The sequence below is a fragment of the Amblyraja radiata genome, chromosome 2, assembly GCF_010909765.2.
Source record: "Amblyraja radiata isolate CabotCenter1 chromosome 2, sAmbRad1.1.pri, whole genome shotgun sequence".
NCBI classification, from domain to species: domain Eukaryota; kingdom Metazoa; phylum Chordata; class Chondrichthyes; order Rajiformes; family Rajidae; genus Amblyraja; species Amblyraja radiata.
The window spans coordinates 37,692,153-37,719,479 of NC_045957.1; the positions used below are offsets into that span (position 1 = coordinate 37,692,153).

Consider the following 27,327-nt stretch of genomic DNA (forward strand, 5'->3'; position numbering starts at 1 on the left):
ACTACCTTCCATTCCTATCTTATAGTGATACAGCGTGAAAACAGGCCCTTCGGCCCAACTAGCCCACACTGGCCAACATGTCCCAGCTACTCTAGTCCCACCTACCTGCGTTTGGCCCATATCCCTCTAAACCTGTCCTATCCTCCCCTAGATCGCTTTGTTCTACAACACTCCCCAGAGGCCCACCATTCACTGTGTAGGTCCTGCCCATGTTAGACTTCCCAAAATACAACACCTCACATTTCTCTGCAGCACGTTCCATCAACCATTCCTCAGCCCACCTGGCTCAAAGCAGGCAGCAAGTTAGTGGGATGGCTGCACGCAGGGACTGGCCTGTTGCAAGGGCCAGTGACTTTCCTACACATGTGTAGGAAGGAACTGCAGATGATGGTTTAAACCGCAGTTAGACACAAAATGCTGGAGCAACTCAGCGGGACAGGCAGCATCCCTGAAGAGATGGAATGGGTGACGTTTCGGGTCTGAACAAGGATCTCGACCCATAACATCACCCATTCCTTCTCTCCAGAGATGCTGCCTGTCCCGCTGAGTTACTCTGGCATTTTGTGTCTGACTTTCCCACACTTATAAGGTACTTCAACCAACCCACACCACCCTAATCCTACCCCAACAATAGGACTTGACTGTCCACCTCTTGCCTTCAGAACAACTTGTTATTTCTATACGTGTTTTGCACCATCTTGTTTTTTGAAGTATTTTTTCTCTTAATTGTATTTTATGCAGTATTTATATTTTTGTGTACTGTTTGAGGCTGCATGCCTGCCATGCTGCTGCAAACAAGATTGGATACTCCTTAATGCACCTTCATCTTAATCACCTGTGAGACATTGAAACCCTGGAAGGTTGTGCAGCCCACCATATTCCTCCTGCGTCCACGTATCCACAATGGCAACAACATCATCGTCTCAAGCATCAATCCAGGCTCTCCGTTCATCTGTTTTCTCCTCAATACTCCTTGCTTTGAAGCATCAGCATCACCATATTCCTTCCCCTCTCATAGAAACATAGAAACATAGAAATTAGGTGCAGGAGTAGGCCATTCGGCCCTTCGAGCCTGCACCGCCATTCAATATGATCATGGCTGATCATCCAAACTCGTAACTCAGCGGGACAGGCTGCATCTCTGGAGAGAAGCCACTCCTTCTCCCCAGAGATGCTGCCCGCCCCGCTGAGTGACTCCAGCATTTTGTGTCTATCTTCGGTGTAAACCAGCATCTGCAGTTCCTCCCTCTTAGGCTCCCTTCGGTCGTGGCTGTCCATTTTTTTTCTTTTTTTTAAATCAAAAAATGTATTCAATTATTAAAAAATAATATTTACACTACAATAAAACAAGCCGGAACCCACCACCATAATACAATACAAACATATATCCATAATAACCTACTATACAACTATGTTGCAATCCTTATTGAGGATACATTCAACACCCTGCGGAGCCCAGCGGTCCCGGAACTTCGTGCTGACCATGGGTGTCTCCAGGGTTGGGGGACGCCTGTGCGTGACTTTGTTTAACGTGGGGAGACTGGTGCACAGACAGCCACCACATGGTCCTTGACAGATCTGGGTCAGGATCCAGTGGCATGGAGTCCAAGACGACTGGAGACCCTTTTCTGCTGCAGCCTTCATCCGCCTTCCCAGCCGTTGTGACGCTCCACTAAAGTCAGCCATCGTCCTCCGCCTGTTCCACCGTTGAGGTCTTGGTTGGATTGCTCTTTGTCAGAGACCTCCCCCTCGACCTTACCGCCATGGGTGACCCTACCAGGAGCATAACTCCAGACGGCATCGCTCTCAGGATCTCAGGTCCACACAAGCTTCTCCACCACGACAAGGTGACAATCCATGGAGTAACTCAGCGGGACGGGCGGCATCTCTGGAATGGGCGAAGTTTCTAGTCCAGCCCTTCTTCGAACGTCACCCGTCTCTGCTCTCCAGAGATGCTGCCCGTCCGGCTGAGTTTCTCCAGCATTTCGTGTCCACCTTTATGAACAAGCCTAATGCCCAACTCTGTGAGCTGATCTGTGGCACAGCAATTGTTTATGCCGAACAATGCTCTGGGCATGGGGCAGCGCCAAAAATCTTCCTGAGGCTACGGAGCTACATTTCGACTAGCTCTGAGTAGAGACTCAAACCTAAAGCCTCTCCCCTCCTGATTAAATCTACTGAGAACTCAAAGCTCCCTGCAAAAGCACCTTGCCAAATAATTTTAATCCAAGACGGCACATTTATGAAACTGAAAATATAAATGACATGCTGTTAACTTCAGACATTAAAATGTCTACATTAAAACAGAAATCTCCACTTGACACTTGGAATCATCATTGAACCTATCCATACCAACTTATTTCTGTTCTTGTGCTTGTTTTGGTTTCACTTATCGACACGTCTTTTGGGAAGGACAAGGATGAAAAGCTAGTCTGAAATATTAACGCAATAGTCATTATTTTATTCCTATTTGTGCAAACCACTTTATTAATGAAACACAGCAACTTTATTCTCAACTACCTTCCATTCCTATCCCTTATAGAGTGATACAGCGTGGAAACAGGCCCTTCGGCCCAACTAGCCCACACCGGCCAACATGTCCCAGCTACTCTAGTCCCACCTGCCCGCGTTTGGCCCATATCCCTCTAAACATTACGACCAGCTCTGAGAATAGACCATTCAGTCACAAACCTAAAGCCTCCCCCCTCCTGAATAAATCAACTAAGCTCCCTGCCAAAGACATCTTCGACCACATGAAGACTTTTGCTCTCATGGATGTGTGATACTTAACATTCACCCTGTCCTAGCTCATTTAACAACTGCTACCTTGCTTCAAATGGCCTGCCTGCATGTACGCTAGTGGTAGCCCATTGATTCCCAGTTAACATGGCCTCCAGCTGACCCCCAGATTAAACTTCCTCAGCCTGACTATTAGTTAGAATCATGCCAAGTTTCTATTATTCACGTGTAGGAAAGAACTGCAGAAGCTGGTTTAAACTGAAGATAGATGCAACATGCTGGAGTAACTCAGCAGGTCAGGCGGCATCTCTGGAGAGAATGAATGGGTGACGTTATGAAGAAGGGTCTCGGCCCGAAACGTCACCCATTCCTTCTCTCCAGAGATGCTGCCTGTCCCGCTGAGTTTCTCCCGCTGTTTGCATCTATGGACTGTTTTCCAAGTGCGGTATCAAAAGAGGAAACAGTCTTTTCCAAAAGTTAACAATAAGAAAATTGGCCATCAGAGAGAACAACAGTCCCACATACTTTGAGATATGAAATGCCCAATGATATCATACAGCCAGAAGTATGTAACACTCAATAGAAATAAGCATCCTGCAACAGATAAGGCTGAAAGTAATATCACTTTCTAAACATTTGCCTTGGCCGTTGCTTTTTACTGTGAGAGAGGTTTAATTTAGTTTCAGTTTAGAGCTACAGCGCAAACACAGGCCCTTCGGCCACCAAGTCCACGCCGACCAGCGATCCCGGCACATTAACACTATCCTACACACACTAGGGACAATTTACAATTTTACCAAGCCTGTTATCATATAAAACCTGCACGTTTTTGCAATGTGGGAGGAAACCGAAGCTCCCAGGGAAAACCCACGCAGGTAACGGGCAGAACGTACAAACTCCGCACAGACAAATACCCGCTGTCAGGACCGAACGAGTCTGTGGTGCTGCACCACCGTCCAATAGACAATAGACAATAGACAATAGACAATAGGTGCAGGAGTAGGCCATTTTGCCCTTCGAGCCAGCACTGCCATTCAATGTGATCATGGCTGATCATCCCCAATCAGTACCCCGTTCCTGCCTTCTCCCCATGTGCCCTGACTCCGCTATTTTTATGAGCCCTATCTAGCTCTCTCTTGAAAGCATCCAGCGAACCGGCCTCCACCGCCCTCTGAGGCAGAGAATTCCACAGACGCACCACTCTCTGTGAGAAAAAGTGTTTCCTCATCTCCGTTCTAAATGGCTTACTCCTTATTCTTAAACTGTGGCCCCTGGTTCTGGACTCCCCCAACATCGGGAACATGTTTCCTGCCTCTAGCGTGTCCAAGCCCTTAACAATCTTATATGTTTCAATGAGATACCCTCTCATCCTTCTAAACTCCAGAGTGTACAAGCCCAGCCGCTCCATTCTCTCATCATATGACAGTCCTGCCTTCCCGGGAATTAACCTTGTAAACCTATGCTGCACTCCCTCAATAGCACGAATGTCCTTCCTCAAATTAGGGGACCAAAACTGCACACAATACTCCAGGTGTGGTCTCACTAGGGCTCTGTACAACACTACCAGCATAGGTCACTTCCAGCATAGATTGTGTATCTCTAAACTGAATGAACAAGCACACCAACCTCACTTGTAGGACTCTCTTCTACTGTCGATAGAGTCATAGAGTCAGAGAGTCATAGAGTGATACAGCATGGAAACAGGCCCTTCAGCCCAAATTGTCCATACCGGCAAACATGTCCCAGCAACATCAGTCCCACCTGCCCGCGTTTGGTACACATCCCTTCAAACATGTCCTATCCATGTACCTGACTAACTGTTTCTTGGATGTTGCAATAGTCCCAGCCTCAACTACCTCCTCTGGCAGCTTGTTCCATACACCCACCACCCTTTGTGTGAAAATGATACCCCTCAGATTCCTATTAAATCTTTTCCCCTTTCACCCTAAACCTATGTCCTCTGTTACTCGATTCCCCTACTCTGGGCAAGAGACTGTGCATCTACCCGATCTATTCCTCTCATGATCTTATACACCTCTATGAGATCGCCCCTTTTCCTCCTGCGCTCCAAGGAATAGAGAACCAGCCTGTTCAACCTCTCCCTATACTCAGACTCTCTAGTCCAGGCAACATCTTTGTAAATCTTCTCTGTGCTCTTTCCAGCTTGACAATATATTTCCTATAACACGGTGTCCAGAACTGAACACAATACTCTAAATGTGGCCTCACCAACGTCTGCTACAACTGCCTCGTGACCTCCCAACTTCTATACTCAATACTCTGGCTGATCAATGGTTCAGAAACTTCAGAACTGCTTCAGAAAACCCTCTGGAATCCATTTTCTAAATGAATTCCCATCTATGTTCCTTGCAGGCAATCTTAGTCAATGCTGGAAAAGTTAAAAGTCCTATACCGCTATGAATACTACCCTGTTGCGTTTGCATGCTTCTGTCAACTGCGAACATATCTGATCTTCTAATTTCTGCTGACTATTGTAAGGCCTACAGCATAACCCCATCAGTGAACTCCCCCCCCCCCTCCCCCACCCTCCCCACCACTTCTTCCTTAAATCTTACCCTCTGATCCCTGTAGGATATTCCCTCTAAGTACTGCTGCGATGCCCTCCTTGGTCAGCAGTACAATACCTCCTCCTGTTTAGCAACCCACCTGTCATACCTAAAACATCTGTATCCCGGAGATGGACACAAAGCGCCGGAGTAACTCAGCGGGACAGGCAGCATCTCTGGTGAGAAGGAATGGGTGACATTTCGGCTCGAGACCCTTCTTCAGACCCGAAGCGTCACCCATTCCTTCTCTCCAGAGATGCTGCCTGTCCCGCTGTGTTACTCCGGCATTTTTGTGTCTATCTTCAGTTCAAACCAACAGCTGCAGTTCCTTCATACACATGTGAGGAAAAGTCACTGACCCTTGCAACAGCCCAGTCCCTGCGTGCAGCCAACCCACTAACTTCCCGCCTGCTTTGAGCGACACTCAGAAGAAGTGGGTGGTTTTGCAGGCAGTGAAGATGGTTGCGAACAATTACAGCAGGATCTTGATCGATTGGCCAAGTGGGCTGAGGAATGGGTTTATGGAATTTAATGCAGAGAAATGTGAGGTGTTGCATTTCGGGCAGAAACTCTCCTTCAGACCCGAAGTTGTCCACCCGCAACGCACTCCGCCATGTTTCCGTGATTCCCTGTTGGCGTTGATCCAAGCTCTCCACTCACCTGCCTTTTCTTCAGCAATGGTAAGGCCATGCGTCTTGGTGCTAAAGAAAAGGCCAGAGCACTCACCGCTGTATTCAGCCCAGAAGAGTCGAGAAAGCTTTTCAACACGACGTCCATCAGATATCACCACCAACACCGCAGTCAGACTTCAGCTAATTCAGTACATAGACACAAAAAGCTGGAGTAACTCAGCGGGACAGGCAGCATCTCTGGAGAGAAGGAATGGGTGACTTTTCGGGTCGAGACCCTTCTTGAGACTGCTAATTCAGTTCTCTCCCATGTCATCTATCTATACATAACTAAAATTCTGATCTTGTCATCTTCCGGTTTGTGCGGTCATTCTATTTGCGCAGAAACGGTACACGTTACTGCTACAATTTTTCGGCAGCTTACTCACCGTTCTCCTCTGCTGCGATTGCACCAAGTTTCGTTCCGATCGGTTGTCTAATGTAAAAGTTAGCGAGGTTTAAAGATTGCGCGTGCGCAGATCGATCTACTCTCCTGCCAGCCAGAGCTGCGTGGATTGGTCTTTTCCCCTGTCACTCCGCGGGATGGTCCGCCTCTTCCTGCGCCATTGTGTCTTTACTGAGCTGAGGGACAGGCGGAGGTCTCCAACCACACACAATTTTTGGAGGGACCGGATGCGGCCCAGCCCGGCGCCGAGTCGGAGATGTCGTCAAACAGAAAACGGAGACTCTGATCCCAGCGAAGGAGAACGTGCAGCGACCAGCGCCCGCTGTAAGTCCATATAGCCCGCTGTGAGTCCTCCAGCCCCTTCCCCTCTGGTCACCCTTGCTGGCTCCTGCCCCCCTCCCCCATGAAACTCCCCCACAACCCCCGTCTTTTCTCCGAGCTCTCTTCCCACACCTCCCCCCGCCCACACCTTCCCCCTGCCACACCCCCATCCCCCCCACCTCCACAACCCCTACCCCCACCTCCCCTCCACCTCCCCCCCTCCTCCACACCCCCTCCCCCCCACCTCCCCCCGCCACACCCTCTCCCCCCACCTCCCCACCCCCCCCTCTCTGGCTCCACACCGCTCGCTGCTCCCACTCCCGTACAAACCCCTCCCCCCGCCCACACACCCCTCCCCCGCCCACCCCCCTCCCCCCTCCCCCACAACCCCCCTTACCCCCACCTCCAACCCACAACCCCCCCTGCCCACACACCCGTCCCCCCACCCCAGGCCTCCCGTGTGACTGGGACCCAATGTGTCCCACTTAGTCTAGTCAAAAATATAACTGAGAGCATTGGATAAAGAAAAGACTATCGGATCAAAGAAGGCCTGGATAGAGTAGATGTGGAGAGGATGTTTCCACTAGTGGGAGAGTCCAGGACCAGAGGTTATAGTCTCAGAATTAAAGGATGTTCCTTTAGCAAGGAGATGAGGAGGGATTTCTTTAGTCAGAGGTTGGTGAATCTGTGGAATTCATTGCCATAGATGGCTGGGGAGGCCGTCAATGGATATATTTAAGGCAGAGATAACTAGATTCTTGATTAGTACGGGTGTCAGGGGTTAGTGGGAGAAGGCAGGGGAATGGGGTTCAGAAAGGGATAGGTCAGTCATGATTGAATGGTGGAGTAGACTTGATGAGCCAAATGGCCTAATTCTGGTCCTATCACTTGTGACCTTATGAATGCCACAACTGTAGTATTAATGCCTCTCTCTAGAACTAGCTGTATCTCCAGCCAAACTATTCCAGTACAGTTACAACACAGTCCTTAACCCGACAGTGTAGAAAATGGCCCACACAAAACTGTCCACAGAAGTCAAATTTGGACAAGAACTGCCCAATAGGTCTACTGAATCAGCAACATAGCAAAGGTATCATTAAATGCCAGAGAATACTTCTTTAAGTTGTTACAACAGAAAAAAAGTGAATTCGCTTTGAGGAAATAATTCTTCTCAAAAGCTTTTATTCACATCTAAGTTCACGTTCACAAGTGATCGCAGTAGAATTAGGCCATTCGACCCATCGAGTCCATTCCGCCATGGCTGATTTCTGTCTCCTAATCCAATTTTCCTGCCTTCTCCCCATAACCCTTGACACCCGTTCCTTCCCCCTGTCCTACCTTCCAGGAGTGAAAGCCTTTCACTGTACCTTGGTGCACCTGACAATAAACTAAACTGTAACTTTGTAAAATAGCATCACAATCCTCTGAATACCAGCGTCAGGATCAGGATTGACATTTAAGCTGATTTTGCTTTTTTGACTTTTTTTTGGATTACGAATTCCCAACAATTCTATATTATTATCCTTAAAATGTAAGCAGTCCAGGGGTTCCGTTTTGATTAACCATGATGTTGAGAATAATTGAATGATTGATGGAAAATGTTATGAAAGTGCTAGTCTGTGGACAGAAATAGTTTTACAGATGTGTATTTCATGGCCAAGTCATTCAAATGGGTAAGAAGGAACTGCAGATGCTGGTTTAAACCGAAGATAGACACAAGAAGCTGGAGTAACTCAGCGGGACAGGCAGCATCTCTGGAGAGAAGGAATGGGTGACCTTTCGGGTCAAGACCCTTCTTCACCCATTCCTTCTCTCCAGAGATGTTGCCTGTCCCGCTGAGTTACTCCAGTTGTTTGTGTCTGTCTTCGAGTCATTCAGAATCCTGGAGTAGGTGCAAGGAAAACAGGAGAGAGATTCACAGTCACAGAGCAAAGATTCATGGAGCATGCAAACTGCATTCCTTCTCTCCAGAGATGCTGCCTGACCCGCTGAGTTACTCCAGAATTTTGTGTCTATCTTCGGTGTAAACCAGCACCTGCAGTTCCTTCCTACACTTGGAAACAGGCCCTTTGGGTCAATTATAGACATAGAATGCTGGAGTAACTCAGCGGGACTGACGGCATTTCTGGAGAAAAGGAATTGGTAAATGTTTCAGGTCGAGACCCTTCTTCAGACCCCCCTCTCCGGCCAATCCACCATGATGACGAAAATGCTTCATCGAAGCTTGTTCCATTTGTCTGTCCAATGTGTAGGAAAGAACTGCAGATGGTGGTTTAGACAGAAGATAGACAGAAAATGCTGGAGTAACTCAGCGGGACAGGCTGCATCTCTGGAGAGAAGGAATGGATGGCGTTTTTGGTCGAGACCCTTCTTCTTCCTGACGCTGTCTGAAGAAGGGTCTGAAGAAGGGTCTTTTCCCAAAACGTCACCTGTTCCTTCTCTCCAGAGATGCTGCCTGTCCCGCTGAGTTACTCCAGTATTTTGTGTCTATAATACTCATTGTCAAACCTAGAGCCACAGTAACTGAGAGTGAGAGTCCGAACAGATTTCTCCTTTCCTTGTCTCCTAACCACAATCAGGAAACAACAATTGAAGCAGAAGATAGACACAAAAAGCTGGAGTAACTCAGCGGGACAGGCAGAATCTCTGGAGAGAAGGAATGGGTGGCGTTTCGGGTCTCGACCCTTCAAACGGAAGCGTCACCCATTCCGTCTCTCCAAAGATGCTGCCTGTCCCACTGAGTTACTCCAGCTTTTTGTGTCTATCTTTGGTTTTAACCAGCATCTGCAGTTCAATAATTGAAGCAGTATTATTGGGGTGGATGTGTGGGCTGGGCAGTTACCAGCCGAGACTTGTGGGAACCACACTTAATGGCTGCATTCTGCATGCTAGTGAATGTTGTGAAATGAAAAATTAAACAGCTTCCACATCTGCTTCAGATTGCTTTCTGTTGTTATGTTGCTTCCTTTTGAAAGAAAAACATCTGGAAAGTTGTCTTTGAACTCATTGCCTCTTCCCTTTGTGTTTACTTCCTGCGTTTTGTAGCTGGTGTCTCAAAGCCATGCTGTGGATAATTGCAGTGACGAGCATTTTCTCCTCTAGGGACTAAAGTCTAACACCCTATCTCCGAGCCTGAATCGAATAAGCTCCAGTTTCCAATGCCAAATTGAACCCCTCTGATTGTCGAGCAAGGATTGTTTCGAGATTTTTTGGCCTTTCAGGCCCGTTATTTTATTTTATTTTTTTTTTAAATCGCGGTGTTATTTTAGTGCCAGGTCTTTAAAACGTAGTCGGCACATCTTGCAAAAAAAAAAACAGCTGCAGGTGCGGGTCCCGCCTGCAATAATTCACCATGTGCAGCGTGTCTGGAGTGCTAATAAGTTCAAACTGTTCTGGATGCATTCAGTACAAAAACAGCAAGCTATCCGTTTCTGCAAAGAGGAAAATCAAATGATGCTTTGTTGGAGGCGGACTTCAGACAGACTGTAACTGAGATGCCAACACAGATTATAAAAACATTAACTAGAGACTGGAGCTTTTTTCGCTAAATGTTGAGAAAAAAGTCAGAAATATACTAATTCAGAATCTGTCCGAGCCAATGTTTGTGTTAATTCTGAATAAGTGGACTTGTTTAGTTTAGTTTAGTTTATTGTCATGTGACTGTCAGTGTACAGTGGAAAGCTGTTGTTGCGTGCTAACCAGTCTGCGGAAAGACAATACATGATTACAATCGAATGTATAGATACAGGTACACGATGAGGGAATAACTATGATACTACTTATCACTGAGGTTAGTAATAATAATAGGCAAGTGCTGTCCATGGCATGGCATCACATCAAGAATAACTGTATCCAGCACCATGCTCTGTGTCATATTGGTCTGAAAGCCAACTCTGCAGGCTATGCCGTTAAGCTGCACATATGTTACACTGTCGATGGGTATCCTTCCTTGCGCTGAATCTGGCCTTAAATTCCACACATGCCTTTGATTTACTTGAGAACACAGGGGTATGTTATCTTAGAGCTCTGGAATTTTCCACCATTACTTAGAATGTTGGCTTGGACATCATTGGATGAAGGGGACTGCACTCTCAAAGTGTAATCGTGAGTTAAGGGACTGCTTACATTGAGGTTTTTTCTGTTACTGTACTTTCCAGCAGGCTCCAAAGAAGCTCCTTAATGCGACGACTCTAACTCGCCCTTGAGTCACCTTCCCCAGCACTTGGACCTGACTGGCGAATCCTTCCCTGGCTGAAAGGCTGGAGCGTTCAGTCAATCCTCGGCTCGAGAGTATCGATTTCTGTCCGACGCAGCCTCGGGATTTGTACGAAGCGCAACAGATAGTGATGGGGAGACGTTCTCCAACTGCTGCTGGCCCCCTGGCCGTGGAAGGAGACAACCACCGCTCCTAATTTCTCGTGGGGTAAGCTTTTTGCTGCAGCGTTTTTGCGCTTCTCCTAATTTCGCTCACGTATGCTTAACGACTATGTAGGTACATCATCACGAGGGTTTAAATAGCAGTGAAGCTCTCAGATGCCTGGGATATTTGACAGCTCGACTGGGTGGGCTGGTCTTGTAAGGAGGCAGAAGCGGTAAACAGGTTTTGTGCCCAGCTCTGCTTCCACTCTAAATAATCGTCACATCAGGCTATGTTGTGCCACAGCTTTCATGATTTGTTAATGCAACGATGATCGATGCTTCAGTACGTGTGACAAGCGCTGCTGCTAATTGCAGCCATGAGGCTCCATGGTAAGGAAATGCTTACTGTCGGTGTGTCTGTGACCTGCATGTGTTAATGTAAGAAACTGCAGAACAGTTGTAGACGCAGCCCAGACTGTCACTCAAACCAACCTCCCTTCCACTGACCGCATTTACACCTCACGCTGCCTCGGCAAGGCCAGCAGGATAATCAAGGACTAGTCGCACCCTGGCCACTCCCTCTTCTCCCCTCTCCCATCGGGCTAAAGGTATAGAAGTGTGAAAACGCACACCTCCAGATTCAGGGACAGTTTCTTCCCAGCTGTTATCAGGCAACTGAATCATCCTACCACAACCAGAGAGCAGTCCTGAACTACTATCTACCTCACTGGCGACCCTTGGACTATCTTTGATCGGACTTTGCTGGCTTTACCTTGCACTAAACATTATTCTCTTATCATGTATCAGGAATTCTCTGCCTCAGAGGGTTGTGGAGGCAGGTTCTTTGGATGCTTTCAAGAGAGAGCTAGATAGGGCTCTTAAAATAGCGGAGTCAGGGGATATGGGGAGAAGGTAGGAACTGATTGTGGATGATCAGCCATGATCACATTGAATTTCGGTGCTGGCTCGAAGGGCCGAATGGCCTACTACACCTATTGTCTATTGTCTATTGTCTATTGTACACTGTAAATGGATCGATTGTAATCATGTATTGTCTTTCTGATGAATGGTTAGAAAGCAACAAACGTTTGTAACTGTACCTCTACACGTGACAATAAACTAAACTGAGTCTTCAGTTACTGCTTCCACTGAACTAGTTGTCGGAGAATAAGATGGACCTTGGTTGAAGATGGTATTTTAACATCCATGATTACTGAAGAAGGGTCTCGACTAATTAGCAAATTTGAAGATGAGACAAACCTGGGTGGCAGTGTAAACTGTGAGGAGGATGCTATGAGAATGCAGAGTGGCTTGGACAGGTTGGGTGAGTGGGCAGATGCACGGCAGATGCAGTTTAATGTGGATCAATGTGAGGTTATCCACTTTGGTAGCAAAAACAGGAAGGCAGATTATTATCTAAGTGGCATCAGGTTGGGAAAAAGGGAAGTACAACGGGATCTGGGGGTCCTTTTACATCAGTCAATGAAAGTAAGCATGCAGGTACAGCAGGCAATGAAGAAAGCGAATGGCATGTTGGCCTTTATATCAAGAGGAGTCGAGTATAGGAGCACAGAGGTCCTTCTGCAGTTGTACAGGGCCCTAGTGAGACCACACCTGGTGTATTGTGTGCAGTTTTGGTCTTCCAAATTTGAGGAAGGACATTTTTGCTATTGAGGGAATGCAACGTAGGTTCATAAGGTTAATTCCCGCGATGGCGGGACTGTCATATGCTGGGAGAGTGGCTGGGCTTGCATATTCTGGAATTTAGAAGGATGAGAGGGTATTTTATCGAAGCATATAAGATTATTAAGGGTTCGGACACGCTGGAGGCAGGAAACATGGTCCCGATGTTGGGGGAGTCCAGAACCAGGGGCCACAGTTTAAGAATAAGGGGTAAGCCATGTAGAACGGAGATGAGGAATCACTTTTTCACCCAGAGAGTCTGTGGAATTCTCTGCCTCAGAGGGCGGTGGAGGACGGTTCTCTGGATACTTTCAAGAGAGAGCTAGATAGGGCTTGTAGATTGGTTATGCATGTATATAACCATATAATCATATATAAGTTAGCATCACTAACCCCGTACTGTAACGTTTATACTAACACTTGCTTCCGGCACTGCTCTGTTCGAGCAGCAGTCAGGATGCTCTGACAAGTAACCATCCTTTATACTGTTAAAGTCTCTGTGCTGATTAAAGATGGCTTTGGATCACATAGTGTGTTTGTCTCCTGTTTACAGGGCTCTTAAAGATAGCGGAGTCAGGGGATGTGGGGAGAAGGCAGGAACGGGGTACTGATGGTGGATGATCAGCCATGATCACATTGAATGGCGGTGCTGGCTCGAAGGGCCGAATGGCCTACTCCTGCACCTATTATCTGTTATCTATTGACCCCTGAAACGTCACCTTTCCCTTTTCTCCGGAGATGCTGCCTGACCTGCTGAGTTACTCCAGCATTTTGTGTCTATCTTCACTTTAAACCAGCATCTGCAGTTCCTTCCTACACGTTACTTTTCCTTCGTGTCTCCCTTTTTCTCGATTCATTGAATCTTTTTCAATTACTCTGCTGGCTCCTCCAATGGCTCCCTCATTCTCTGTGCTATCCTGTGACACTCTCAGCCACTCAGAACAGGAAAGGCATGTCTGAATTCCTTAGGCAGTTGACCTCAGCACCATTTGGGGTGAGGGGGGGGGAGGAGGAGGGAATACAATTTCAACGATACCTAAAATTAATCATATTTCACAAACCTATGTTCACATACACTATCCTCTCCAGCAATACAACCTATGATGAAAAGGTTCGTTCAGAGCCATAGAGTAAATTTTGGAAATAGTCCCTTCGGCCCATCGCACCTAGTTTAGTTTAGGGGTACAGCGCGGAAACAAGCCCTTTGGCCCACTGACTCCGTGCCGACCAGCGATCCCTGCACATTAACACTATCCTACACACACTGGGGGCAATTTACACGCATACCAAGCCAATCAACCTGCAATCCTGTACGTTTTTGGGGTGTGGGAGGAAACCAAAGCTCGGAAAAAACCCACGCAGGTCACGGGGAGAACGTACAAACTCCGTGCAAACAGCACCCATGGTCGGGATCCAGCCCGGGTCTCCGGCGCTGCAAGCGCTGTAAGGCAGCAACTCTACCGCTGCACCACCTGCTAAGCTGGCTATCATATCTATCTATACTAACCCCACTTGTCAGAATTAATTTTGTAGCCCTTTATTCCTTGCCCAATTCAAATACCTGTTGTGATGCCACTTACATGTTGTTACTGCTCCTGCCTCCACCACCTCCTCTGGCAGCTCATTCCAGATAACATCTGCCCTAAATGAAACTATCACAGATCCCCTTTAAACCTCCTCCCTTTCACCTTAAACCAATGCCCTCTTTGGACACCCCTTAAGCATTGCTAATATATCAATGATAGCACTCACTCATCTTGAACTTGAGAAGCAAGGAAGTATTAACATATGCAGAATGTATTAGAGGAGACCCCATCTCCATTCCACACTAAGCACCATAATATGCTGTGTTTCACATGCCTTTAACCCCTGGATTAAGCCAAAGGAATACTTCAACTGTGAAACCAGAAACCGCTGCAAATACACACCAGACCCAGAGAGATAGAGAGAGATAGAGAGATGTTAATGTATCATGTCGTGGCCCTTTTGATTTACAAGGCATGAAAGGAGAGACTGGACTTGCTACCAACAGTCCCAGAAATGTCACAAGTGACATCCACAACACATGGTGTTGGGTAATCCAGTCTGAGGTCATTATTTGACTACACACTCGGACTGGGACAGTTCAGTTCCAGGGATAAAATTGCTCTGATCTGTCTTTTGCTACAAAACACGGAAAGCGCAAAGTCTTTGAATGCCAGCGATCGCAAAGGTCTTTTCAAATGCTCAGTAGTTGAGCATCCTGTTTTTTTACTTTGTGTTTATAGCCTGCGCAATCTTTCCATTTTTCTCCTGGTTCCAGAAGAAATGATTTTATTTCCAGAAAACGTATAATTATTTTGTACAGCACAGAATCGGAGCGGCAGGCTGGCCCAGCGGTAGAGTTGCTGCCGGGCCCTATCCCACTTAGGCCATTCTCGAGGCGACTGCCAGTGACTAGGCCAATGGAATTCACCGGTCAGCACCGGCGACAACCTACGTTTACGACAGCTCAAATTGTCGCCACTGCCCCTCCGCCCGCACCCCACAACCCCCCCATACACACACCCCCCCCCCCGCCCACACACATACCCCCGCCCCCGTACACCCCCCACACCACCCTTGTTCCCCCCTCCTATACCTCCCCAGCCACACACACCCCTCCTCCCCTCCCACACATGAAGAGGAGGGGGAGGGAGTGCTCGGGGATGAGGGGAAATGAGCCGCGTCTGCGCAGTTACGGGCTATGGGTGAGTGGTGGAATATTGCGTTGGGGGAACGGGTTGCGTTGTGGGACCAGGCCTCCTGTGTGACTGGGAGCCAACGGGTTCCACTTAGTCTAGTTTATTTTAAAAGGATCATCATTTGACTGAATCAGTTTAGTGTCTGATTGTCATTAATCTCAACATCTGTGTTGGTAATGTCACTGAATGACTCGGTGATGGATACATGCTCCGTTTCTCCCTCTCCCTCTCCCTCTCCCTCTCCCTCTCCCTCTCCCTCTCCCTCTCCCTCTCCCTCTCCCTCTCCCTCTCCCTCTCCCTCTCCCTCTCCCTCTCCCTCTCCCTCTCCCTCTCCCTCTCTCTCTCCCTCTCTCTCTCTCTCTCTCTCCTCTCTCCTCTCCCCCCCCTGCTTATCAGTGCAAGACTGGATGTTATCCAGATCGTATTGCTGCAGGCGTGGGTTGCTTGATTATCTGTGACATTGTGGGTGAAGCTGAACACTGTGTAATCATCAAAGACCAGCTCAGTATATTGGTCAAGCATTTGGTGGTGGCTTTGGGCCAGCAAAAGGCCAAGCACTATTTTGGGAGGGGGAGGGAGGGGGGGGGGGGCGGGGGTGGGCTCCTGGTGGCCAAGATGGCCATTGGCGGTTCTAGGCAGCGGGCGGTCGATGGTCACACCAGAGTCGGCAGCCTGCCCCTCTTCCGGGCCTACGTCCATGCTCGAGTGTCCCTGGAGAGGGAACACGCGGTGTCCACGGGGACTCTGGAGGCTTTCCGTGAACGCTGGTCACCGCGTGGGGTCGAGAGCATTGTAAATAATGGCTGCACCATTGTACTATAATGACTGCTTGATGTATTGTCACCGCTGAATGTACTTTTGGCACGCTGTATTATGCATTTTGCTGAATAAAGTCCTTGGAAAGGAAAAAAAATAGAGAGGGAGAGGGAGAGGGGGAGGTGGAGGGACGGAGAGGTGGAGAGGGAGGGCGGGAGGAAGAGGAGAGAGAGTGAGGGAGAGAGAGATGGGGAGAGAGGTTGGAGAGGGGGAGGAAGAGAAAGATGGGGAAAGAGATGGGGAGAAGGGGAGAGGGGAAGGGAGAGGGAGATCAGTAAATGTATCAGGTGGTGTGCTTGAAAAACAAGCCCCACATAGGAAAAATGTTGAAGCAACAACTTAAATATTTTACAAGATTATCTTAAAATTGTAAAATATGTCCTAAGCCTCCAACCTACTCAGAGACAGGAATTAAGAATTGATATTGCGGGTCACGGTTGTAAGCGTGTTAGGTGGTTATTGAGCTGATTTATTTTCAGTATTTATATTTAATATGCTATCTATATTTATTATACCTACTGTGCTATGACATGGGCGTGGGCCACCCTCTCACTGCATCAATTGTACGACCGTGTCTTGGTGAATTGAATATAAATTATAGTTTTAGAGATACAGCTTGGAAACAGGCCCTTCGGCCCACGAGTCTGTACCACCCAATGACTCCCCCTACACTTGTTCTATCCTGCACACTAGTGACAATTTACTGACGCTAATTAACCTACAAACCTGGAATGTGGGAGTAAACCGGAGCACCTGGAGATAGGGAGAACATGCAAACTCCATACAGACAGCACCCGTGGTCAGGATCGAATCAGGGTCTCTGGCTCCGTAAGGCAGCAACTCTACTGTTGCACCAGGGTGCCGCGTTAAATGGTTAAACCTATTCCTTAGGTCACAGTTATTGAACGATAGTATCCGAGACATTTACGGGCCAGAAGGGCAGCAGCAGCAGTAGAGTTGCTGCCTCACAGTGCCAGGGACCCGGGTTCGAACCTGACTACGGGTGCTATCTGTACGCAGTTTGCATGTTCTCCCCGTGACCTGCGTGGGATTTCCCTGAGATCTTCAGTTTCCTCCCACCCTCCAAAGACGTGCAGGTTTGTAGGTTAACTGGCTTGGTAAATGTAAAAATTGTCCCTCGTGTGTGTAGGACAGTGTTAGTTATTCGGGGATCGCTGGCTGGTGCGGACTCGGTGGGCTGAAGGGCCTGTTTCCGCGCTGTACTTCTAAACTGATCTAAACTGTCGACCATTCAGCCCTTCATGGAATCATGATCTACTGTGATCTTCAGGCAGCCTGATTCACGACTGACTTTGGGGATCGATCACAGTCATCTCTGTACATTATCTGCAAAGTTACCTTATCTTTGTTTATCTTAGTTCATAGTTTAAATAACTTCACGAAAAACAGAACCTTCTATTATGCCATACATCCCAGACAATGTTTTTTTTCCTCTTTTGGTCCAGTTTAAGATATTAACCCCCATATGGAGTCCATAAACTGTTTGCAAATGTGCATAAAATGTTAAAGCAAGTTTGGAGTGGTTTACACCCAGCATTGTCTATTAAAACAGGACCTGTGTGTCTTCTGTTGATGAGAGTGAATGGTACACAATAAGTTCCAAAAAAGTATTTTTGTTCGGCTGTTAACGTCTAAGCCACATTTCAACTAAACTTGGGCGGCACGGTGGCGCAGCGGTAGAGTTGCTGTCTTACAGCGCCAGAGACCCGGGTTCGATCCTGACTACGGGTGCTATCTGTACGGAGTTTGTACGTTCTCCCCCGTGACCTGCGTGGGTTTTCCCAGAGTTCTTCGGTTTCCTCCCACACTCCAAAGACGTACAGGTTTGTAGGTTAATTGGCTTGGTATAAATGTAAATTGTCCCTAGTGTGTGTAGGATAGTGTTAGTACGCGGAGATCGCTGACCGGCGCGGACTCGGTGGGCCGAAGGGCCTGTTTCCACATTGTATCTCTAAACTAAACTAAACTAAACCAGAGTACTGTTACACTATTTCAAAGAAGGCCAGATAATTTATTCCCTGGTGTTCCAGTCACTGGTCTCCTCGAGGAACACTACTGATAGAGTTTGTTAGCTGTGGCATTTGGTTCATACAAACTGGCTATTGTATTACAAAATAAATGATCGTTGCAACTGGTCAGTTGTGCCACAGTTACAATTATATTTTTGCTACTGTTTAGTTTAGTTTAGTTTAGACATACAGCGCGGAAGCAGGCCCTTCAGCCTACCGAACCCGCACGGCCCAGCGATCCCCGCACACTAATGGGCCTGTCCAACTTGGGCGATTTTTTGGGTGACTGCAGGAACATTTTCAGCATGTTGAAAAATTTTCGGCGACAGTGACGACAATGTTTGCTGTTGTAGTTTGACGCCAGGTGTCGTGGGTGAATTCCATTAAAACTAATCCCTGGCAGTCGCCTAAAGAGTCGCCTAAGTGGGACAGGCCCATAACACTATCCGACACACACTAGGGACAATTTACACTTACACTAAGCCAATGAACCTACAAACCTGTACGTCTTTGGAGTGTGGGAGGAAACCGAAGATCTTGGTGAAAACCCACGCAGGCCACGGGGAGAACGTACAAACTGCGTACAGACAGCACCCGTTGTCGGGATCGAACCCGGGTCTCCGGCGCTGCAAGCATTTGAAGGCAGCATCTCTACCGCTGCGCCACCACGACCGCCCTTGACTGCGACTTTTGACAATGCCTGCGACTTTCAAAGTAAAATATGTCTTTAGGGTTTTGTAACTGTTTTATACGGGAGCAATTGCAGGAGTCTTCTTTCCCTGGCTTCCCCTGAATCAACATTGCTATTGTTCTCTAATGCACTTGTGTTTACAATCGAGCATATGCTTCCAGTGAATTCATTCTCCCCTTGTCAAATTTTCCTTGATACTGAGTACATGACTAATAATTGCTCTGTGATCAAGTTTCAAACTTTCCATGAGCAAACCCTCGCTCAGGAGATTACGCTTCCAACAATATTTCATTGGCTGGAAAGCAATTTTCAACATGCGGGGTCCAGAAAGGTGCTCAACAGATGTCATTTTCTACAAACTTCCACGAGATCTTCCTTTGGTTTCTGTTTCAAGGTCCATAAAAAATTCAATTTCTCCGGCTGGTCCTCAAGAGATCACAGCCGTCCAGTGCAGAGAATTGCGGATAATCAGGGAGACGATTTGTCTTCACCTAAATTCAGTGTTATTTGGAGATACAGCGCGGAAACAGGCCCATCGGCCCACCGTGTCCGCACCGACCAGTAATCCCCGCACATTAACATTGTCCTACACATACACTAAATTAATTTAAAAGAGAGTTAGATAGAGCTTTAGGGGTTAGCGGAATCAAGGGATATGGGGAGAAGGCAGGAGCGGGTTACTGATTTGTGGATGATCAGCCATGATCACAATGAATAGTAAAGACATCAACAATACACAATTCAAAGAGAGAGCAGCGGCAGCTAATCACGCCAGCGTTCACTCTCCCTACCGGCAGCCATCTTGGAAACGGAACAATAAGAATCTTTAACATAAAAACATCCCCCCACAATGGTTTCCATTATGAGGGAAGGCACAAAGTCCAGTCCCCAACCCCAGCTCACCCATAATCGGGCCTATTGAGGCCTCCACAGTAGCCTCTGCGGAGGCCCGATGTTCCAGACCGTTCTCGCTGGGTGCTGTTGCTCCGGCGTCGGGAGAGTCCTCACAGCGGCCTGGGACACCTGGAACGGCCGGTTCCTTACCGGAGACCGCGGCTTCCGAAGCTGACAAGGCCGCGACGGTTGGAGCTCCACCACTGGCGATCTCATCGAGAGATCCCAGGCTCTCGATGTTAAAGACAGCGCCGCCGCCCGCAGCTGCCCGCTCCACAGACCCGCAGCTCCGCGATGTTATTCTCGGCGGTCTCAGCTCACCGGAGCTCCAGCGCGGCGACCCAGGCAAGGCATCGCCCGCTCCGCTCCGCGGTAGCGCTCCAGCGCTGTGCCGCCACCGAAGCCGAAGGTGCTGGGTGGTCCCACAGGAAAACGCCGCTCCAAGCCCGCTGGTAGGCCGCGAGGACGGGTCGACGGTGCAGCCCGGAGAAAAGCTGCCTCTCCGACCAGGTAGGGACCTAGAAAGTAGTTTCCCCCTTCCCCCCCCCCCCACATAAAAAAGTCTAACCTCCTAAAAACAAAACACAAAACTCACTAAAAATTAAGGAAAAGAGTGAAAAAGATGGACAGCTGCTGGCCAGGCAGCCGTGCCCCAAGATGGCGCCCCCTCCAGACTGTATAGACTGACCTGTACAAATAGTAACTATTGCTTATTGAATAGACTGACCTATACAAATAGTAACTATTGCTTATTCCTGTACTGTATAGATATTAAAGCACAGGCATTTGATTTAGTTTAGTTTAGAGATACAGAGCAGAATCAGGCCCTTCGGACCAACGAGTCCGCACCGACCAGCGATCCCCGCACACTAACACAACCCCTGATTTGCCCACAATACTGTGTAGGAAGGGACTGCAGATGCTGGTCGACACCAAAGATAGACACAAAAAGCTGGAGTAACTCAACGGGACAGGCGGGAGAGAAGGGATGGGTGACATTTTGGGTCTTGCTCTTCATAACAAGAGGAGTTGAGTATAGGAGCAAAGAGGTCCTTCTGCAGTTGTACAGGGCCCTAGTGAGACCACACCTGGAGTATTTTGTGCAGTTTTGGTCACCAAATTTGAGGAAGGACATTCTTGCTATTGAGGGAGTGCAGCGTAGGTTCACAAGGTTAATTCCCGGGATGACGGAACTGTCATATGTTGATAGAATGGAGCGGCAGGGCTTGTACACACTGGAATTTAGATGAATGAGAGGGTATTTTATTGAAACATGTAAGATTATTAAGGGATTGCACACACTAGAGGCAGGAAACATGTTCCCGAATCCAGAACCAGGGGCCACAGTTTAAGAATAAGGAGTTGACCATTTAGAACGGAGATGAGAAAGGACTTTTTCACCCAGAGAGTTGTGAGTCTGTGGAATTCTCAGCCTCAGAAGGCATTGGAGGCCAATTCTCTGGATGCTTTAAAGAGAGAGTTAGATAGAGCTCTTAAAGATAGTGGAGTCAAGGGATACGGGGGACGGCAGGAACGGGGTACTGATTGTGGATGATCAGACATGATCACATTGAATGGCGGTGTTGGCTCGAAGGACCAAATGGCCTACTCCTGCACCTATTGTCTATTGTCCATTTTCTATTGAGACCCTTCTTCAGAGGAAAGGGAAAGGAGAAATATATGGAGAGATACAGAACAAAGAAATGAAAGATATGCACAAAACTAAGGATGATCAAGGAAGCCGTACATCGTCAGCTATGGGCGAGGTGAAAACAAGTTATATAGACCATGAAACTCAGCAGAATTACAGTGAAACTAGTACAATGGTTTGGTTGGGAGAGGGACAGAGAGAGAGGGAAAATAAGGGTTACTTGATGTTAGATAAATCAATATTCATACCTAAAGCTGATCATGGACTTTAGGAGGGCACATCATCCGAGGACGTACACTCCATTGAGGATAAATGGGGATCCTGTGGGTAGGGTGAGCTGTTTTAAATATCTGGGATTCCACATCTCCGAGGATATGACATGGGCATCACACGCCTCAGCACTGGTGAGTAAGGCAAGGCAGCGCCTTTACCACCTCAGGCAATTGAGGAAATTCAGAGTGTCTCAGAGGATCCTCCAGTGCTTCTACTCAGCGGCTGTGTAAAGCATCTTGTCCGGGAACATTACCATCTGGTTTGAGAATTGCTCTGCCAAGGACAAGAAGGCTCTGCAGAGAGTAGTGCGTTCGGCCGAACGCACTATGGGAACTTCACTTGCCCCCCTGCAGGAACTATACATCAGGAGGTGCAACTCCAGAGCCAACAATATCATGAGAGACCCCTTCCACCCCTGCAACGGACTGTTCCAGCTGCTACGGTCAGGCAAACGCCTCCGTTGCCATACGGTGAGAACGGAGAGGTTGAGAAGGAGTTTCTTCCCAGAGGCCATTCGGACTGTAAACGCCTATCTCACCAGGGACTAACTCTACTGAACGTTTTTCCTTCCATTATTTATTATGTAAAAGAATATGTGTGTTATGATTGTGTTTATAGTTTGTTTGGTTGTTTGGTTGTTTGTCTTTTGCACAAAAGTCCGCGAGCATTGCCACTTTCATTTCACTGCACATCTCGTATGTGTATGTGACAAATAAACTTGACTTGACTTGACTTGGGTGTAAGTGGCCCAAGTGAAATATGAGGTGCTGTTCCTCCAATTTGCGCTGGGCCTCACTCTGATAATGGAGGAGGCCCAGGGCAGAAAGGTCAGTGCGGGAATGGGAGGGGGAGTTAAACTGTTGAGCAACCAGGAGATCACGTCGGCCTAGGCAGACGGAGAGCAGGTGTTCAGCGAAACGATCGCCGAGCCTGCGCTTGGTCTCGTCGATATACAGGAGCCCACAGCTTGAACAGCGGATATAGTAGATGAGGTTGGAGGAGGTGCAAAGTGTCTCACCTCAAAGGACTGTCGGGGTCCTTGGACAGAATCGAGGGAGGAGGTATAGGGATAGGTGTCTGTGGTTAACTTGCTCAACTGGTCGGTACAGACTCGGTGGGCCGAAGGGCCTGTTTCTGCACTGTATCTCAAAACTAAACCAAACTCGTTCTATTTCCATCATTATTGCTGTGTGCTGTTCTTGAATTTATTTTAAGTCTTATTTGTTCCAGCATCTCCAGACTAATCTAATGGCCCATTACTGGAAACATTCTCGAAAATATTTTCTGCCCCCTGTCACGGATGTTCACATCCTTTTTTACCAGAACTGGAAGCAATTGATGCAGGGCCTCAGCCAAAACCAGAGTACAGGGAGTTATGGAATGGAGTGGAGCCCTTTATAATGAGTGGCTCAGATACCTTTAGCAATTGCCTTGCAGCCGCATCCAGAACAAAGTGTAGATGACTTAGTTTAGTTTAGTTTAGTTTAGAGATACAGCATTGAAACAGGCCCTTCGGCCCACCGAGTCCGCACCGACCAGCGATCCCCGCACACTAGCACTATCCCACACACCAGGGACAATTTACACTTACACCAAACCATTTAACCTACTCAACTGCACGTCTTTGGAGTGTGGGAGGAAACCGGAGATCTTGGCGAAAACCCACGCAGGTCACGGGGAGAACGTACAAACTCCGTACAGACAGCACCCGTAGTCGGGATCGAACCTGGATCTCCGGCGCTGCAAGCGCTGTAAGCGCAGTAAAGCAGCAACTCTATCGCTGCGCCACCGTGCCGCCCTCTTTGAATCTTTGAACTTAACAGGTTAAAAGTATATAGATGTAATCCCATTATAATCTTAAAATAGTCAAATTATTTTGTTTGATTGGGATAAATCTATCAGAAAGAGACTCGAGGCAGCACTGCCATTCAATGTGATCATGGCTGATCATCCACAATCTGTACCCCGTTCCTGCCTTCTCCCCATATCCCCATATCCCCTGACTCTGCTATCTTTAAGAGCTCTATCTAACTATCTTGAAAGCATCCAGAGAATTGGCCTCCACGGCCTTCTGCCGCAGAGATTTTCACAGATTCACAACTGTCTGTGTGAATTTTTTTTCTCATCTCCGTTCTAAATGGTCTACCCCTTATTCTTAAACTGTGGCCCCTGGTTCTCGATTCCCTGAACATCGGAAACATGTTTCCTGCCTCTAGCGTGTCCAATCCCTTAATAATCTTATATGTTTCAATAAGATATCCTCTCATCCTTCTAAATACGCTCCAGCTGCTCCATTCTATCAACATATGACAGTCCCGCCATCCCGGGAATTAACCTTGTGAACCTACGCTGCACTCCCTCAATAGCAAGAATGTCCTTCCGCAAATTTGGGGACCAAAATTGCACAAAATACTCCAGGTGTGGTCTCACTAGGGCCCTGTGCAACTGCAGAAGGACCTCTTTGCTCCTATACTCAACTTCTCTTGTTATGAAGGCCAACATGCCATTAACCAACATGCCAACGTGCCAAAACCCACGCAGGTCACGGGGAGAACGTGCAAACTCCATACACACAGCACCCGTGGTCTGGATCGAATCCGGGTCTCCGGTGCCGCAATCGCTGTAAGGCAGCAACTCTGCCATTGTGCCACAAGAAAAGCTGAGCTCTCCTGGCTCTCACTGAGTGTTGTTGTTGCATGAATGGATATTGCTGGAAGTAGCAGGTAGGAGGAGATTCCTCCAGGGGATGAAAGGGCTATGGACAGATTTGGTGAAGAACTGTGGTCATGGAAGATATGAGATCCTGGCAGGAACGTTCCAGAGAGGGGTATTAATGACTGACAGCAGTTTGAGCGTTTGACGGCGTTGGGCCTGTACACGCTGGAGTTTAGAAGGATGAGTGGGAACCTCATTGAAACTTACCAAATAGTGAAAAGCCTGGATAGAGTGGATGTGGAGAGGATGCTTCCACTAGTGGGAGAGTCTAGGACCAGAGGTCATCGCCTCAGAATTAAAAGACATTCCTTTAGGAAGGAGATGAGGAGGAATTTCTTTAGTCAGAGGGTGGTGAATCTGTGGAATTATTTTCCACAGAAGGCTGTGAATGCCATGTCAATGGATATATTTAAGGCAAATAGATAGATTCTTGATTAGTGCGGGTGTCAGAGCTTATGTGGAGAATGCAGGAGAATGGGGTTAGGAGGGAGAGATAGATCAGCCATGATTGAATGGCGGAGTAAACCTGATGGGCTGATTGGCCTAATTCTGCTCCTATCTTATGAGTGCTGTGCAGGAATGCCACGGAGAGGAGTCAATCTTATGGGCCTGTCCCACTTTGGCCGTCAGTTACGCGACAGGCCGGTGGCGAGCGAAGATTTCGTACAGGACGAAGTCCACACTCTTCCACACCACTCCATGCGCCCGTCCCGCGCTACCCACACGCTAGCAGGTCGCGTAAATGGCGCGTGAATGACGACCAAGTGGGACAGGCCCTTTACTGAAAGCCAGGGCCACCTCTGTTCTGTTTGGATCTGGACCCGAAACGTCACCCAATCCTTCTCTCCAGAGATGCTGCCTGTCCCGCTGAATCACTCCAGCATTTTGTGTCTATCTTCGATTTAAAACAGCATCTGCAGTTCCTTCCATCCTTCCTGTCCCTTTTTTCTTGCGTTCAGTGTATCAATGCTCTCGGGGTTGAGGAAGCCTGTGTTGCATTGGAAATCATGTGTAAGATGAGTAGGTCTGTTTAACCTTAGAGCTCACATACTGGGGAATCGGGGTGGGTAAATGGCCAACATAAGGTGTTAGGAGGGTAATTAGATGTGTTAATGTGTGTAGCTCTAGGCACAGCTACAGAATAACATTGAAGGTTGTAAACCAGGCTGAGGGATATAAAATACCTTGGAAACGGTGGGCGACACGGTGGCGCAGCGGTAGAGTTGCTGCCTTACAGCGCCAGAGACCCGGGTTCCATCCTGACTATGGGTGCTCTCTGTACGGAGTTTGCACGTTCTCCCCGTGACCTGCGTTGGGTTTTCTGTGAGATCTTCGGTTTCCTTCCACACTCCACAGATTTGCAGATTAATTGGCTTGATATAAATGTAGATTGTCCCTAATGTGTGTAGGATAGTGTTAATGTGCGGGGATCGCTAGTCCTTGCGGACTCGGTGGGCCGAAGGGACTGTTTCCGTGCTGCATCTCTAAACTAAAATAAACGAAATGGGTCTTTTGCCCATTTGTTAGATATGGGCGAGAGGAATTCAAAATAACAGGAAATTTAAGGTTAAATATAACTCTGGGGATAGACAAAGATGAAAGGATACAGAGACATTGATCAATGATGACTTATTTCAGGACCACAACTAACCATTGTGTCAGGAGAATATAAAATGCTGTCAGTATTGTGATTCATAGAAACACTTTGTGTTCTCCCAGAGTGTTTTCCCGGTGAGCACTGTTAAGACCTTTAATAAAACAAATTGTTGGATAGACTCACAACTGATAGACAATAGACAATAGACAATAGGTGCAGGAGTAGGCCATTTGGCCCTTCGAGCCAGCACCGCCATTCAATGTGATCATGGCTGATCGTCCCCAATCAGTACCCCGTTCCTGCCTTCTCCCCGTATCACCTGACCGCTATTTTTAAGAGCCCTATCTAGCTCTCTCTTGAAAGCATCCAGTGAACCTGCCTCCACCGCCCTCTGAGGCAGAGAATTCCACAGACTCACCACTCTCTGTGAGAAAAAGTTCCTCGTCTCCGTTCTAAATGGCTTACTCCTTATTCTTAAACTGTGGACCCTGGTTCTGGACTCCCCCAACATCGGGAACATGTTTCCTGCTCCTAGCGTGTCCAAGCCCTTAACAATCTTATATGTTTCAATGAGATGCCCTCTCATCCTTCTAAACTCCAGAGTATACAAGCCCAGCTGCTCGAATCTCTCAGCATATGACAGTCCCGCCATCCCGTGAATTAACCTAGTAAACCTACGTTGCACTCCCTCAATAGCAAGAATGTCCTTCCTCAAATTAGGGGGCCAAAACTGCACACAATACTCCAGGTGTGGTCTCACTAGGGCTCTGTACAACTGCAGAAGGACCTCTTTGCTCCTATATTCGATTCCTCTTGTTATAAAGGCCAACATGCCATTCACTTTCTTCACTGCCTGCTGTACCTGCATGCTTACTTTCATAGACTGATGTACAAGGACCCCCAGATCCCGTTGTACTTCCCCTTTTCCCAACTTGACGCCATTTAGATAGTAATCTGCTTTCCTGTTTTTGCTACCAAAGTGGATAACCTCGGTTAACCTCATCTATGAGCTGTTTTATTTTGTGTCCGTGCCTATCTGAGTAAAAACAGACATGGACTACAGATGTAGCACAGTTCCCTCCTGCACCATGTAATGCAGGCACATCTCTGTGCCCCATTTGTTTCCTCTTCTGGTCTGAAGGAAAGTAAGGTGAAGCCTTCTTTCCTTAAGTATGGAGTTTGGATGGCCACCAT

The 27,327-nt window shown here is 47.8% G+C and overlaps 1 long non-coding RNA gene across 1 annotated transcript in view; it reads left to right on the plus strand.

Moving 5' to 3' along the window:
• The first annotated feature begins 10,661 nt into the window (after positions 1-10,661).
• Positions 10,662-27,327, plus strand: part of LOC116988458 — a 111,039-nt gene continuing 94,373 nt past the window's right edge. The window contains exon 1 of the long non-coding RNA XR_004415952.1: positions 10,662-11,124. This is a non-coding gene — a long non-coding RNA (uncharacterized LOC116988458). The remainder of the gene's footprint in view (positions 11,125-27,327) is intronic.